Source organism: Athene cunicularia (genome assembly GCF_003259725.1).
Source record: "Athene cunicularia isolate RWA chromosome 9 unlocalized genomic scaffold, athCun1 chr9_part1, whole genome shotgun sequence".
NCBI classification, from domain to species: Eukaryota; Metazoa; Chordata; class Aves; order Strigiformes; family Strigidae; genus Athene; species Athene cunicularia.
Window position 1 is genome coordinate 7,977,211 of NW_020799110.1, and position 18,192 is coordinate 7,995,402.

General features: G+C 38.6%; 1 protein-coding gene across 8 annotated transcripts in view; it reads right to left on the reverse strand.

The window, feature by feature from the left end:
• TBL1XR1 (transducin beta like 1 X-linked receptor 1) overlaps positions 1-18,192 on the reverse strand; it is a 129,011-nt gene that overhangs the window by 36,521 nt on the left and 74,298 nt on the right. For 5 of the 8 annotated variants that reach the window (XM_026854685.1, XM_026854678.1, XM_026854686.1 and 2 more), the window contains exon 3: positions 4,783-4,850. The exons of the other annotated variants lie outside the window; for them this stretch is intronic. The gene's annotated coding sequence lies outside the window, so the exon portion shown is untranslated. The remainder of the gene's footprint in view (positions 1-4,782; positions 4,851-18,192) is intronic. 8 annotated transcript variants of the gene reach the window in all.

The window sequence follows — 18,192 nt, forward strand, 5'->3', positions numbered from 1 at the left end:
AATCAGTTACTAATGCAAACAAGATCCAGTGCAAAAGGGCAGTATGAAACCACCTTCACACAGGGTTTTCTTTTTAATTAAAGACTAATTAGCAAGGAGAAATTATTACATCAGAGCATACCTCAGAAAAGAGATGTACTAATTCAAATAATTTAATGCTTACAAATTTATTTTAGAAAAATGACCACTGAAGCGGATCAGAACCCAACCATACTTACTTTAGCACCTCAAGATTTAACCTCAAGTAGACTTTGAAATTAGGTAACTGAATTTTCCAGAAGCACCTAAATCACCTAGAAGCAGCTACTGGAATAGCTACTGACTTCTAATAAACAGGATTTGAAGTACTTGTCTTTTCTGGGTACTTGCTAAGACCGGGTTGACACATCTCTCAAAACCCATGAAATAAATTAAGAAACAAACAGGGACAAACATTATTTTTGGTATTGAAAGAGTCAAAGTTCTTCTTATCTGTTAAATTTAAATCAAGTATTACAGTAAGAGTTTAATATCCATGACCTTAGTCCTCCGAAGGAGACTGAGCATGGCTGCTCATGAAAATGACCGACTGCAACTGCAGACAGCACACACTGATTCATTCAGTTGTCTTAGGCTGTGACACAGCACGATCAACGTACTTGTCCTATTTTCTATTTACAACCTAAAATAAAAAAAATGTAAGACTAATGTAAAATTCTCATTTCTTCCTTCACTGCACTATAACCAACCTACAATACAGACACAATCTATTAGGAAGTCATAGAGAAATAAAGCAACAACCACCTATGCAACATCTCAAGGGATGCTGCACCAGGTCAAGCACGCACGTGTGCCCGAGACAGCTCTGGAAGTGGCAGCCCAGAAGCATAAAGGCTGTTGGTGTAGGTCACAAGGGCACAGTACTGCCTTACTTTTACTGAAATAAAAGACTGGACATTCCTGGACCACTGTTCTGTCATCATTGGTTTCTCACAGCTGTCACTGCCTCTGTCACACACAGTCAAGGAGGCAGTGAGGCAGTAACTAAAGAAGGAGAGAGACAATGAAGTGACTTGCATAGCCCATGACACAGCTTCCCTGTGGGACTGGACACTCAACTACACAAGAAGTTGAGCTGCAGACACGAGACCCTTGCTGGGAACACAGGTAGCTCTGACAAAAATACCTCGTCCCCAGTAACTCCGCAACCCGGGCCAGATTGTTTTCCAAGCCTGCAAGTATCTTTTTCATTAATTTATGTAATTTTCAATTTCTGCTACAATAATCACTTCCAATGCAGACTTTCAGTCTCCACATCTCTATATCCTACTCTGAACCACAGCTTAAAGTTTGACTGTGTAAGTTGTCATGAGTAAAAACTATACTGCCTAAGCCTTAGTGCTATGTATTTTGGCAGAGAATGTCTCCATCTATATTAGCTATACCTGAATTTCCATAAGAAATAGTATTGATTTTTCCTTCAAGTATATACTTTAATGAAAAACTCACTCATGCCTCCAAATGTTGTCTAGACATTATGATGGTCCCCCTTGCTGCCTTCAGCATCTGCTTATTTTTTTTTTCTTTAAATTAAGCTGTATCAAGGGTCTTTTGGCAGAATATTAAGAATAGAATATACGCTGAGGTGATATGCCTATAGTACATTGAAAAGATATGCAATACAGTCATCATCCCTAACCCGATTTTCCATACCCTGCAATGTGTTTGGTTTTGGTTTTTTTAAACTGGGAGCTGTTCCAATATCTGAATCATCAAGAGCAGTCTTCTACAAAGTGCCCTGAAAAATAAAAACAAGCTTCTTTCCTTGCCTGTTGAAAATGGAATATTTTACCTAACTCAAATTATTCTAGACTAAGGACATCTTTGAATGAAAGCCAAGTTCTGATACTTCATCAGTGTTTTAAGTCTAGAGGCATATTTATACTACTGTGAAGGAAAAATTTCCAGAGATCTGATGAACATGCCTGCCATAACACAGCCCCGGACTGCTCCTACACATTCTGAAGTCACCTGTCATCTGTAGAAGCAACTGCATTGTTGGTCTTAGAAGATTTCGGAAGTGTACCAAATGTTGTTCTTGCTAATTTGGCACTGTGCAGAGGGTCTGACTAGTAAAAGGAACCTGAACACACCTGTAGAGGGATACGCAATGAGTTTTAAAAAATATATATTAAAAGACGGTTTGAAAGAACACTACTTCTGCTTTTCTGTATAGAACACGGAAGATAAAAAAGCTGTACCAAAGCAGCCCGTTGCATACAAAGTTTTTGTTTTGTGAGGGAAGCATCCTACAAAGCTGAGTGCCTATACACACATATAAAAACCTTGAAATTTAGAACTATTGACTTTGTACAGTAGAAGCAGGAGAGTCTACTAAAGAAACTCTTATCAAGTGGGCTGAAAGTCACAAAGGATCCAATTAAGAGAAAAAGTTCAAACCCAGGACATTTCCTCTTCTTTCTTATTGCTTAGGCCAACATCAGACATCTATTCTCACTATTTTTTTAATTAATCCCCCTTGAAGCAAACTATTCAAAACCCCAGATACATCACCTGTCCGATAAGGATTTCCCCCCACTCCCCCATCAGAAGGTGCTAACTTGAATGAAATAGTCTCCTCTACTGGGGCAACTGGAAGCATGATCATTGCTTTGTCTACTGAAAAGAGTTTTGCTTAGTCAAGTTAAAACATCAGCAGAGATGGAAATACACCGTGTCTTATAACCGCAGGCTACTATTACATAGGTAGCTGCACTGAAATGGTCTTCAAATTGTCCCACAGATGACCTCTACTCTATCTTTTACAGAATTAAGCAATCACAGTAACTACTTCTGATAGTTCAGATTTAAACAAATTAGATAGGACAGCTTTTCAGAAAAAGAAACCCAACATGTTAGGTTATCTTTACCCTATTCCAAACACTGGAATAACAGGTTCCACACATGAAAAATTCTACTTGCCCATTTCCAGTAATAGGAGCTTTATTTGAAAATAAAGAGATGATCGAGAGGAAGAAGTCCATGACTTCTCCATATGGCATTATACTTTAATAAGTACTGCATAAATTGCTTACAACATTTTGAAAAATTTTCAGTATTTCTCAGACTCCAAAGGACTCACATCATCCTTCTTTTCTTACAATATTTATAAAGCTCTGATGTCTTTACTTTGCAGAATTGCCGTTTAATGTTCTTGAGTAATGCTACTCAAAACTTCACAATGCCATTTCTCTCATATAAACTTGAAAACCTATTTTCTTCCACTCCAAGATTTAGGAACTCTAATGTAAGCCTACATGCATGATTTGTGCATGCTCAAAGTATTATGTACCTATAGGCTGGAAACCATACAGTGTGAATAGTACCATGCCCAAATATTTTAGACAGATCAATCTAATGCAATGGCAGCAGAGAAAATCGCTTCAGTCTTTATACCAATTCACTTCTGTCTTCAAACAGCATCCTTTTGCTTCCCTAATTTATCAGCTCAGAGCCTCCTCAAGCAAGCCCCTTCCCAATACCTCCAACACAGAAAGACCTACTACTAGTTTCCTAGGCTGACTAGAGAATCTTATTGAATTTCTGTGCACCCCACCTTGTTTTTAGAAGAAAAAAAAAAAGAACTTGTGAAACTATACATAGAACACAAATCAATCCAGAAGATTATTTAAACATATTCTAGTCCCACTGGCTTCAATTGCTTAAGTGATTTGTTGGAGCAGAGCCAGCACAGTAGTTCCCTGCAAGAGCAAGGCCATAAAAACCAGTCAGCAATATCCTTCTCTACCTTATGGGGTTCTACTTGCAACATAAGGTTTGTTACAACAAACTCCCTCTGTCTTTGAGTGCCCTCTATAGACCTAAGATAGCACACAAATAGAGCTCGCTAAAAACTTTAAGGGATTGTGATTTTTTTTTTTTTTTTTTAAGGGAAAAAAGAAAAGGCATCTGCTACACCCACAAGACATTTGTTAAATTACAGCATATATTAAAAATTCTACAGATATAAGTGTGGTATCAGTTATCTACTGCTGACAGAACAAATACTCAATTGTGCTCCTGCACAATACTTCAGCATGGCTACTGGTAGATTGGTTCAGAATGAATTTTCCCTTTATTAGAAAAAGTAAGGTAATCTCATCTCCCTTGCAACTCTAGCCATGAAGAAGAGATAAGAAAATATGTTTAAAGAAAGTATTTCAAAATCAAATGCAATGATAGAGGGATTGAAGTTACATATATTTAAAGAAAACAATTGCAAAATCGTGACTGCACATTAAGGAGACTAGTAACAGCACACGGTCTGGATATTTGCCCTCTGAACCACATATTCATGTTTTTCTTTAGAAAGCTAAGGTTTTAGTACTTGGAAAAAAAACCATACTATAATCAAAACACAGTAACTTTCCCCCCCTTTTTTAAAAGCTGATATACACTAAGGCAATAGCGCCTCCACCCTTCAAGTAGACAATACAGTTTTTACAAGGTGTTTTATCAAAAGGTCTATTTATTAATCTTTCCATGCTGCAAATTGATGTGTCAGATCATAACAACTCTCAATGAAATGAATATGGGTTTACACGAGACAGTAACAGCTCCAAAAGGAGCTGTTAAAGACCACTGAATAAAAGAACACTTAATGTAAAGATTCAGCAGACTGCAGAAACCGACACCTAAAAAATACTGTAAATGCACGTAATTGCAATTACTAATACTAAATTGTACCAAACTATCAGTCCACTTTTATGACAAATAAATAGATAAATCATTGAGTGTCCTTACCAGAACTACTCTCTGAAACCCCACAAAATTGTGATGTGGCAGCAGTACAGCCCTTGGTATTACACCACCTGTAACACAAACCATATTATGATAGTTTCTATAAATATTTATTTTAAAAGGATGAAAAAAGGATAAAAGCTATTTTTCTACCAGTCTTTTTACTGAAAGCATTAAAACAACATTCAGTTTCCTACTGATTACAATATATGTTTAGATAAGAAAATAAACGAACAAAAATTAAAGACCATCTTTTGATTACTTACATATTAATTTTAAAAAGTATCAGACACAGTTTCAACTCTATCCTCTTCTCACTCTTTTAATTGAAAACAAAACCCTACCAGAAAATAAAGCATTAGCTTTAAAGAAACTTCAGTTCTTTTTGGCTGCCAATATTGACTGAGGGGAACTTTATGAGAATCCAGATTAATGTTTACAAATGGCTATGTATTGATGCAGTAGCTTACTGTAGTGTTAGCTGAAGTATACAACTAAAATGATTCAATAGCAAGATAAAAAACAGGAAACGCAAGGCCATGATCAAACCACCCAGTGTTTTAAAAATTGACCATTTTGGATCCGAATATAACACCAACAAATTAAAAAGAACGTGTTATATGAAAAAAATCCTTCAAATACCCTCATGGAGTTAATTTCCATAAAAGACTTCAAAACTTAAACACTCCCTAGCAGTTAAGTACACTATGCACCTGTGACCAGAACAATTACTGATCCTGTATTTGTAGAACATAGTGATTCCTACCACCAATATTCATTACAGATTAAATCATTAGAGAGTGATTTTATGTAAACTAAGAGATTAAGGGGAAAAGTCTGAAGGAACACTGCCTGGGCACCGAAAGAGAAGAATCCACTTATCAAAAAAACGCTGCTTGAAGCAGGACATACTTAATAGTACAACAGATAACCTGCACCAAAGAGAAGATGATCAAGAAAACAGCAAACTGTTTATCAAATACTAAACTCCAGTAAAGGCCCACAAAATACATTACAAATAACACTGAAACTTCCCAAACACCTCCTTAAAACAAGGACAAAACCCAAGGAAGGCAACACATGCCTTAGACAGCATACAACATATTTTCCATCACCTTAAAAATAATTATTGACCTCTAAGAAACCCTTTGCTATTTAGTCTGTTACTAAGTTGAATCAGACTTGAAAATATTTTTTTTATTGTTTTGATTGAGGAACTAGAGAATATTTTGATCAGAGATCATTTTTCCATGTTTAAGTTTCCAAGAGATTCAAACAAACTTCTCCTCCCTCCTTCCTGCAGAGCCCCCAACAGCTGGGAGGACATTAGTCTCCAAAACTATGGGAAGAGCCCTGGGTGGAGGGAGGGAGAATGCCACGAACACTGATGACACTACACTCCTCCACGTACAGGGGAACTGCAGCATTTGTTTAATTAATATTTTCATATTAACAGTTCCTCCTTTTCAGAATGAGAAGATGTAAGCACTATGACCCAGAGGTGTGAGAAGTAAATAGTATAAAGCATCACTGTGAGATCACCAGCTTCCTCGTAATAACAGTCAATTCATTACTACATTTCTAAGAAAAACACTTCAGTACCGCCACCCTGGACTTGAAAAGCATCCCGGTCCTTCTCTGTAACAACACTTACTGACAGTAGCTCACAAGATAAGGGGAAAGGTCCTGACCCTGTATTAATGTAATTTGAATGCTCTGCTTGGCTATTATGTACTGCCTTGATCATTTCTGCGAACCTAACTGTAAATATCAAGTGCGTTGCTAAAATTTAATTTGAAAAACTGAAACAAAACACAGAAACAAAGTTTAAAACACTTACAGAATTTTAACTCCAAGATGAATGATAGTGCAAAAGGTTGAACAAACAAGCGGGAGAAATAAGTTTCAACAGTTACATGCTTTGAACTTTGTGCATTTTACATTCACATTAAGTATTTCTCATTCATTTAAAGTGAACTCTGTTTCAAGTAAATAATTGATATTACACCAAAAATAATGCCAAAGAGGAGAAAGAAGCAAAGAGAAAGAGTCCCTACAGGAGAGCAGTGTAACCACCTCACCCCCACCAGACACTGCTCTGAGAGGAGGAATTCCTTTCCTCCCCACAATTCCCCACAGAGCATCCACAAAAACACAACAAACACAGAACACCAGAAATTCATCATCACATTAGCTTCCCTGTAACAACAACAAGAAACCTGTTTACATTAACTGAGTAGCCATGGGATGGAGAGGGCCGAGAGGAGCACAGCAAGAATGAATGCACGGCCCAGCTTAACAGGTCTTTTAAGAATGACTAAGCAACAGAAGTCATTTTTCAGATGGATCCTAACAGCCAGCTACTTCTGCAGGCACTTGCATCACATAACGCGACCATCAGAGAATACGCTATTTATCCTGGAAACACTTGCTGTATTTCAAATTAATAAATAAGAGTAAAATTTATTGCATGTGCTGCAAAGAGTTACACATTATATAGAATATGTTCACTTTTTTTAATATAGGTTAGTGACATTAACAGAATTTGTAGCATGTAGGATAAAACTCTCACATTTAATTATATTGCTACCAAGCAATGTGATAAAATGAAGTACATCACAGGGTGCTTTACTTATAATCACAGGGTAGAATTTCCCTCATTATATCCACTCTTCAAATTTTAATTCTGCATTAATGCTATGGATTGCTTCGTAGTTACATGCTCAGTCTTTTATTGTTCTTTCTTACAAGATACCTATCTACATGCATTTCAGGGAATCTGATTCAACTGCATACCTACAGTCTCATTAAAGAAAAAGTAAGACTTGAGCAGGAGGGGAAGGGCTAAAGAGATTTACCAGCCTCGGGAAGAGGACAAGAACACAAAACACTGCAAAAATGTGGATGATTTTCAGAACCCAACATTTTACGTGACACTAACTGGCAAGCTTAACAACTGTATCTGTTACTAAAATGCTCACACTCCCTAAGAATTTGTGCATGGTAAGCATGAAATCTTTCCCTCTGCATCTTAAAATATCTATGCATTTAAAAACCATATGCAAAAATATACATTACTTCCCCATTTCAAAATTAATTGCAGAGCAGGAATTTTATCACAGTACCAGCAATACATGTGATGATGCCGCGTGTAAACATACTGCGCTCGTTTTGGCACAGGACAGCAACAGAAATGGTAAATTTAAAAAGATCCTGTGACAAAGTCACTCTCTTGGAGTAGCTGATTAATATCGGTGGAGCTGGGGGACAGGGTACCGGGAAGGCCATGCCGGATTAACCTGCCACTAGGGCGTGCTCCTTGATCAGCACGAAGTTCTATTTCCCTGTTTCGTGGGTACCCTTCATTTTGCTAACTGAAAGAAATACAAGGAAAAGCGTGCCTTGTGCTTCTCTAAATTAAAGGAATATAGCTAACCAAACTAGACTGAGTTAATCTTTTAAAATGATACCTTTGTTTGCAACTCTCCCAAGCTTTTGGGCAGCAATTTCCATTCCAGATCCTTCGGTTCATGACTTGTAACTGAAATCCTTACTACTATTAGATTGGGGTTTCTTAAATAAACGCAATTTAAAAAAAAAATTAATCAAAAATTGATTTTCAACAAACAAGTAACATTTCTTTTTTGAATGTCTAGGGTTTTTGCTGTTTTGATACTAAATCATGTTTAGTTAGGCAAAAAAGTCAAAAAAGTAAATTATGTGCTCATAAAAAGTACTGATGTGCATTTTATAAATTGAATGTGGCTCATCAGGGAGAGTTAGGAAGTAGTTTACTGCTGTCTCCCCTGCTACACCACCTGTTATTAGTATTTGATGTTGTTTTCTTTTCTGTATGAGTTTGACTACAGCAAAGACTGATACTAAGGCAATGAATCGCATGTACAGAAAAAGAATTCAGTATAAACTGACATTAAGTAAAAATGTAAGTCTCTCTCTTGAACTTAAAGCAAAGCATGCATTTGGATCTTCAGAGAGCTCAATGCATGAATAAGGCCTTATTTTTAGTCTGTCCTATGAGCGCAGCATAATTTCTGGTTTGCTTTTCCTTCCATTTGCATAAACCCAAATGTTACCACTGAGATATTTGATCTGCTCACTGCAACTTATTCCCTCTAATCCCTCTATTTCAAAGACCATCCAACCAACAAATGTCACCAGCAGAGAAACTGAAATCCAAGTAATGTGTTAACAAAACAAGGGTTGGTTCATCTACAAAAACAACATTCAATTTTCCATTTTGACTCGGCAAACAGCACCACAGATCTCTTTTTGCCACCTGAGAGAGAAACACAACTAACAGGAGAGGTGGCTTAGAGAAAACCAAAGTCTTGGGTTGAAAAATTCGCGTTGGCCTCAGAATCATGCCACGAAATATAAACAAATCTGTTCAGTTTTCAAGCAGGATTGCATTGATTGCTAAATATTTTGTTGTCATTCAGAAGCTTACATACAGCACAACCAAAGCATCAGAAGTTAAACTGATAATAAATCATTTATCACATGCAAAGTTTAAGATCACAATTCACTGAATAATATTTATGATCAGAAAGTAAACATGATAAAAGTGCTATTTCCTTGATGACAGCAAACATTGTAATTTCAGGATAAAACAGAAACACTCATCACAGAGAAAAACTCCAAAACCTCTTACAGTCCTAATCCCACCGAAAGGGACTCTGAGCGAGACTACTCAGATACTGAAAAATGTATGCAGGGAAGTTTGAGCATTACAAAAAGTTTAAAAGTCTTTGGGTCATAACCATATTCAAGCAAAAAAAAAAAAAACCAGAAAATTTTATCCCATAAGCTTATAGCCCAGACAACTAACATTTTCCATAAATCCCCAGGTAGATGACAACCAGACATGGATTAAAATGCTACAGACAAGCAAAGCTTCAGCCCTATTGCCTCTTCAAGTATAACTGTACATTACTTGTTAGCAAAACAGTTATTCCACATTCTGAATATGAAACTAAGACGTTTAAGATCTTTATCTGCAAAATGTTAATATCCTGCTTTGACTACCTCAAGGTAATGTCCCACGTGAACACGCATCTTTTCTTCCTTATCCACTGTCATTTCCATAATTCATCCTTCTAACAATTTCAGAAGTCATACATTACCAGTGCAGAGGATATTTTCAGAGTATATTGATAGTGCTCAGAAAGTCTTGTATTTATTTGACTAGCCGCTGAGGGCACATCAAGGAAGAAGCAATACGTACATCTATATGAGCTTTCACTGGTGTGTATACTGAGCAGACAGGTTTCTGAGATTCATGGTGTTGTGCATTCTTCCAATGACATATGTCTTTCAAACACTAAATGAAAACAATGCAAGAATTAAAGAACTGGAGCAAAGTGACTTGCATTTCTTACTGCCCCATTATTCTTCATCCAGAGAAGACAGGGGGTTTTTCTTTTCTTTCCTTTTTTTTTTTCTTTCTTTTTTTTTTTTCCTTTGGTGTTTTGTAGAGTATCTCTAAGGAGCTGATGCATTTTGCTTTGTTTTCATAGACTGATTATGTACATTTTATCACAGGACACCACTTGTATACATGTCTATAAAATTACTTGGTCAGACTATTTTGGAAACTAGACACTGAAATTCTCATTCTTTCTATTTGAGAGATATTTCAGTTCTTTGGCTTGATCATAATTCAAACTACTTGGCTTAAAGCCTTTAATATTCTCAGCGAAAAAAAATCAAATACAGGAATGATTTTTACCAAACTGGAGGGCAGAAACATTTCATTTCTTAAAGGTTGCCTCCACTAGTATTGTTCCATGACTAGTGTTGCAAATGCTACAGGCACTACTTCGCACACTCATTAAAAATGATCTCTGGAGCTTGCATCTGAAAAAGCAGCCTTAACAACGTAAGCCACTCAAAAGCACTGTAAATCTGGCCTTCTTTCTCATTTCTGAAAATCCTCAACGTTACCATTTTAAAATTGAGTAAATAAGTATTTTTTCTTCCTTGACATCCTACACATAATCTCCAGCAGTTTATTTTGTGGCACCAACCATCATCGCTGTCACCATTCCCCGAGCAAAAGGCTGTTACCTACTTCATGTCCACCTCTGAATTCATGACCAGAGGTTCACCCACACCACAAATACAGAAAATGAGCAGCCTTCATCCTTCTATTTAGCCCCATTAAGTCAGTGCCACCATGTTCTCCCAGGAGAAAAATAAGAGCACTGAAAAACCATAAGTGACAGCAGCCAAAAGACACTCAAAAACAAGGTCTGCCCTCACTGCTCTTGGACAGAGAAGGGAAGAACCTTGGTTCCTTTCAAATAACTTCTGGGACGGAGCACACACCTCAAACCGAGCTTTAATTTGCCTGGGTATGCATGTAAAAACAGTGGGACTTGGTCCTAAATTGGACCAAAGGCAGGTTATATCATAATTATGTCATATCTAATTAAAGTCCTTATCACTAAAACAAAGACTCACAAATGTAGATACAAACATCACTTGGCAGCCACAGTGATTCTCAAACCTGCAGCTGGAACATAGCTCAGGACATGAAAGCATAATAAAGCTACTGATTGAATAGCCTGATTACTAGAATTTCATTAGATTTTGCTTTACTTCACAGCATTGTAGTAACACTTTACTAGAGGGAAAGACAGGTTCTTGGATTTCAGAGTCGCAATTCAATAGGTATATGGAGTTACAGTATAGATAGCTCTTCAACTCTCAGGAGAGTTAAATTCATGGCTCAGGTTTGTTAGTAAAAATAAACAGGCTGCATTAATCTAGTCACCATTTATGAATAAGTTACATTTTAAAAAATCCCAAACCTTAGGTTACCAAACGGCAGCCCAGAAGACTGTGAATGCAACTGTCAGGACTAGGTGCCTAACAAAGTCTTTGAAGTAACCCTTATGATCTGTGTATCATCTGCTTACAGAGACAAAAATCATCTTGGGACAGATGGATTCACAGATTCAACTCAGTAACACAAAGAAGACTTACCAACGCCTGCGGTCCTGCTCTATGGAAAAGATTTTGACAAGGAAATAAGAGTCTATTTTTCTCCCAATTTTGGAAGCATTGCAGCTGTGTACTGCTGTTAATAATTTTGTTTATTAAAAGCAACAACTGTCAAAAATCTATACAAACTAATTTGTTGTGCAGCAATTTTACATTATTGGAATCTTGTTATAATCTGACTAATGCACACTATTGCTTTCTAACCATGCCTATAATTGGTTTCTTGGCTGTACAGGCCTAAAGACAGTAATCCAAACCAGCTTCCAATTACACTGAAAAATATGCATGTTTGTGGAAAGTTACATTGCTTAATTTTCAAAGTCAATGGGCCTTTAATAATATGAGATAAAAAAAAAAAGTTTGCCAAAGGACACTCATTTTTGGTGCTATTCAGAAAGTTACATGTTTGTGAAGGAAAATACCATCTTGAGACCCGTAAACATTGAAGAAGCATGTACTGGGATATTTAAGGAACACAAGACAAACTCAAGAAAAAAATGGTCAAGTATCCTTTCAGATGGAAGAATATATTCCAAGTCAATACATTCAAACCAAACAAGAAACCCAGCCATTAAAAAGTCCCATACTTCAAAACTTATGTAGGTGTGACAGCTACTCAAACTTAACTTGTTTACTTCCAACTGTCTATTGGCCTTGTCTGCAATCCTTCACGGAACATTTCAAGTTCTTTGAATTTGTGGGTAGATCAGCAGCAGTTCAAAACACAGGAACTTTGTACAGGAATTGTTGCTGGTATTCCCAGAGCATGGTGTTTGACAGACACTCTCATTGCAGCACCAGGATTGGCATGCAGGTAACTTTTAAGATGCTTAAAGTGTTGCAGCCTGCTATATTAGCACTTTGACAAATACGGTTTACTATTTTTGATAGAAAAGATTAGTAAGTAAATGTACAAGGACAAACAGGATGGCCCTGATGCAGATACGCTTCTTAGCAGAGGAGAAAACACTGAAGTTGCCATTGGAAATGAAAGAGCGTTTTTCTAAATTTTTAATGTATTATGATTGGGTTTTTTGAGCAACTGCAGAAGCTTAAAATCTGTCTATCAATCGTGGCAGATTAAGTGTGCACGCTGTGACGGCTTCTCATGATTACACTGAACTCAACAGGACTAGGTCACATGCAGCACTATATGCACTGAGCACATGCACAGATACAATATTCCCTGAGTCACATGGCACTGAAAATAAAAACAACCGTCATGCAAAGAGAGTCAGAAAAATATACAGGGACAAAAAGTGCAAAACAAACCACTGACAGTCATTCCCAACGTGCCTCAAACTGACTGTGAAATGAGAGAAAGCACGCTTCAAGTGTGCCGCAGAGTTTAAGCTCGGGCCCCGTTATCTGCCTTCATACACCGCGCATCATCAGAGCGGGCCAGTGCTTCAGTGACCAGTGTTTCCTCAGACCTCTGTGAACTGGACAAGCACTACCAGCTGCATTTTATCACTGGAGAATAACTGAACTTTAAGCACTTCTTGAAACAGCCTGGATCCCAAGCGATGCCTGAAACACCGATCTCTCCAGCTAAGCTTGTTGTATCACTGACACAAGTTGTTTGGGGTTGGTTCTCTGCCCAGAGCTGTTCTGTGCACAGTAAAGCAGGTAAAAGCCAGGGAAAAAAAAGCAAGCAAACCATCTTAAAATTGAAATCTTTGGATATCTGCAAGAAAATGGAAGCAAGAAGCTTGCTGCAGACGGTCTGTGTATCCTCAACTGTTTCTTTCACAACTAGGACTATGAACTACACTGAAACACACGCAGACACACAGCTTTGGGGAGGCTGGCAGCAGAGATAAAATACAAAGAGCTCATCACCTTTGGAAGGTCACTGGCAGTTGCCATGAAAGCTCAAAGCCCTGCACTATGCTTCCTCTATTGTCAATAACCATGCCCTCCAACAAGCAAACAGCTCTAGCACACTACCCTCCAAAGTACAGGGTATCAAGAATCAGAAAAGTACATCTGCTTGTTGTTAGACGTTTGGCACCAATACGGGTTTTTCCCCTCACACTTGCAACAAATGCTGAGAAGACCTTAATGCAGAAGATGCAGCGTGTGGTCAGAGGTATTGCTGAGGCTTCCACTAACAGGTGAGTTTCACAGATAACAGCCAGCAGGGTTTTAATCCAGCAATAGCAAACGCCTTCTAGGACACAGCTTAATCCTCCTAGGACAGCTAGCTAAATGAATAACGTAAAGTCTATAGATAGTGAAGAAGCAGTTTTTGTTCCCCATGAGTTAAGCGCTCACAGCAAAAGCTATTCACACAAGTGGGATGAGATGCAAAGACGACACACACAAATTCCACAGCCAGCAGTCACAGCCCGGGGTATCGCAGTACTGCTCTATCAAGTTTAGTGGAATGCATTTAAAAATGTTTGGATATGTGACAAAACAGATCTAAAAATATCAAGCACATGCCAAGTATAATGCATCTCTCGCACAATCTTCCCGCCTTATTATAAATTCATTTATGAATTCATTAAAAGGACAAGGATCACACACGCTTATTAATTTACAGGATGAGTGTAAGTGCGAGAGAGAAGGCAGGAGGCAAGGTAAATAGGTAGAAGAGAAACAAACCTACGTGGAAATTTGTCCCATCAGAGCAAACCAGAACATAACATCTCCTTGGTATAGTAACACGTGTGCTGTGAGAAACAATGTGCAGTTGAATGCATGTTTTACTCTCATCCCAAAGGATCCAGCTTCTTATGAGATGCTCTTTTTTATTTTATTCTTCTTCAGTTCATCTATGAGCTACCCACTTCCAATGGAAGCCTAAAAACTGCCCTATGTTTTACTTTATACACAGGAAAACATATAGTACTGATGTTGATTTAGGACTCACAAATTAAGGTGAGATGTAGGCAATGCATCACAGGCTTCCCTCTTAGGCCTTGCTTCCAGAGGGAGGCTTTTCTTAAAATAGTTTAAGTGCCATTACTTTGAAATCATCATCCTCAGAAAGTGATTCTGAGAAATACGACCAACTTTGCTTTCAAGCTTTTGATTGCAAAAGCACAGAAGCATGAACATTACTGAAGCAAAAGTTTCAGAATTAAACATATATGCAAAGAAGGATACACAGCACAGATGAATAATATATGCCTATAAATAAGCAGAAAAATAGACTTAAAATATCCACATAACTATTAATTAGTTATTAATATTAGATCTCTGGTCTATTTCCCTTCAAATTAGCCACCCACTAGCAAAATGTCAACTGCAAAACAAGTGACTATATTTATAGAACAACCTACTTTGAGCTTTGAGAGACATGTCAGCCATTGCTAAATTACAATACACCTATTGTGTGCCTTCTCAAATTAACACCTAACTTTCATTATAGGCAACCATACGTACAGAAGTCCTATTAGATTTTATTTCAAAGAATCACAGAATTGTCTGGGTTGGAAAAGACCTTGAAGCTCATCCAGTCCAACAGTACACCTAGCACTGACAGTTCCCAACTCACCCAATCCCTCAGCGCTCTGTCGACCCTACTCTTAAACCCCTCCAGGGATGGGACTCCAACACCTCCCTGCACAGCCCATTCCAATGCCCAACAACCTATTCTGTAAAGAAATGCTTCCTAATATCCAGTCTAAACCTTCCCTGGCACAACTTGAGGCCATTCCCTCTTGTCCCGTCACTTTCTACGAGGCTAAAGAGACTCATCCCCAGCTCTCTGCACCCTCCTTTCAGGGAGCTGTAGAGGGCGATGAGGTCTCCCCTCAGCCTCCTCTTCTCCAGACTAAACAATCCCAGTTCCCTCAGCAGCTACCTGTGCAACCTGTGCTCCAGACCCTGCACCAGCTCCACTGCCCTCCTCTGGACATGCTCAAGTCTTTCAATGTCCTTTTTGTAGTGAGGGGCCCAAACTGAACACAGGAATGGAGGGGCGGCCTCACCAGTGGTGAGCACAGGGGACAGATCCCTTCCCTGTCCCTGCTGGCCACGCTATTGCTGACACAAGCCAGGATGCCATTGGCCTTCTTGGCCCCCTGGGCACACTGCTGGCTCCTGTTCAGCTGGCTGTCAATCAACCCCCCCCAGGTCCCTCTGACTGGCAGTTCTCCAGCCACTCCTCCTCAAGCCTGTAGCGCTGTTGGGGGCTGTTGTGGCCTAAGGGTAGCCCCCAGCATTTGGCCTTATTGAAACTCCTCCAGTTGAGCTCAGCCCATGGCTCCAGCCTGTCCAGGTCTCTCTGCAGAGCCTCCCCACCCTCGAGCAGATCAACACTCCCACCCAACTGGGTGTCATCTGCAAACTGAGGGTGCACTCGATCCCCTTGTCCAGATCATCAATAAAGATGTTAAATTTATTACACCACATGAGCTGGTGCAAACATTTTTTCCATATGGAAGTCTACACAGAGAAAGGAAAAAAAAAAAAAAAAAAAAAAATAAGTAATTCATTGGTATGAAGCTGGGTCAGACACTAGCATGGCCATATCTTAAATGGTCCTGTGCAGCAGTGATGTTGGGAGGAGTGAGCATCCAGGAGATGGTAAAGAAATCCTTGGATCCGATTTTATTATTTTCCATCCAGAGACTAGCTTTGATTGCTAGTGCTACAAGCAATGTGCCGTGAAATGCAATACAATATACTACTCCATCTTTAGACTGTATTAATTTGGAAGTTACTAACAAAGGGGAAACAACCTCTCTAACAACGTATCTTATTGGACCTGCATACCCTGCACAAAACCACACTGGGTCCAGACCCAGTCCCTGGTGACTGCCAGCTCACTAAGATGGAAGACAGACTTTATACACATAGCTACCTACTGAAACACAAAGGTCCCTCTATGGCCTCTCCGGCTTCTCTTCTAACACAGAAAACCCAAGTAGAGTAGAGCCATCACAGGACGCCTCTTCTCTGCAGCTTTTCCAATTATGTAATTCAGGACTTCTCTGGCAAAACTACACCATGTTGGGGATTTCAGAGGAGGTCAAAATTCACCGCAGTGAGTTACATTTTTAAAGAATATGGCCTATTCCACTGAGTTTTCTTCTGGTTTGTGTTCTAGGATTTGCCTTGAAAACAGTTCTCCCTTTCCCTCTCCAGATGCCTGACACTATCTGCAGAAAAATCAGAAAAAAAGAGCATCCTGCAGAGGTTCACTGAAGATGGAGAGCTAGCAGGAGAAACCCTGGCAATACATGCTAAATTGCCTCAAGCCTTCTGCTGAGAAAGAAGCAGGACTCATTGTTTCAACTATGTCTGTCATAGAGAGGAAACAGAAATGGAGAGAGAATTACATAGAAACAGTTCTCTAAACAAACTTATGACTAAGGAACACCATCTTCTCAACAGGAGGTGACCCGTGTTCACATTTAGGTGGTAATAGTTTATTTCACAGCTTTATAGCAGATTAATTTGGAATACTCAGAAATGTCTGAAAGACAGACTTGAAGAGAAACACAGTTATCACTGCGGCTCGTCTTTCCTCTTGGTATAAAATCACATCACTTTCCATTAGCTTGCAGGAGCACACTCCTAATAACGCCTTTTAGAGAACTTTCTTCTACAGATAGCTCTTTTATTCTTGTAAAAAATAATAAACCCTATCCTCCTAGCCTTAAGATTTGCACAAGACCAGGGACTCTGTGCCAGCTGTTTAATTTCTCACGTATTTATGCATACCAAAGTATTTGTACAAAGAAATCAATTGTAGCTGCAACTAATTTTGCACGCTGCCGATTCACCTTTAAATCCACAGGGAGTGAAGAGAGACCTGAACCGGTAAGATCACCACTTGCTATCTGGTGACAGGATTGTCTGTGTTTTTCCATTTCCTAAATCTTCCTTCTATCTTAAAATTCACTTTAAGACGACAACTATTAAAAACAAGAGGAGTCAAAAATTGAGAAAAGGAAATAAGAGCTGCAAGAAGAAACAAAATATGAAGCCAGCTGGGATCCAAAGCCTCTTTCATCACTGAAGATATTTTTATATCCATTGTACATTTTATTTTTTGTAATAAATGTCACACATGTAAGCAGGAAAGCTGCGAGGTACTTTAAAAAGAGATAAGAAAGAAAAGATGAATGCAGACCCATCCATCCCTTGCTGGGCTTTTTCTTTATATATGCTGAAAATATTTAAACCTTGAGGAGATCATTTAAAAGTTTTCAGGATTAGGGTGGGCTTGACCAGCTAAATGAAAGACTCCACTATCAGCCAATTTCATTCAAGTTGTGGGGCTGTGGAGATCCACATGTCTTATAGCTAGGAATAAAAACCCATCTATTGATAAGGAAATTTGCCTCTGTAGCTGTAACACTGCAATCAATCTCACACCGCCTGCTTTATATCAAACCAGCACCAAGTGAAGACCTAGTCTGTACCTTT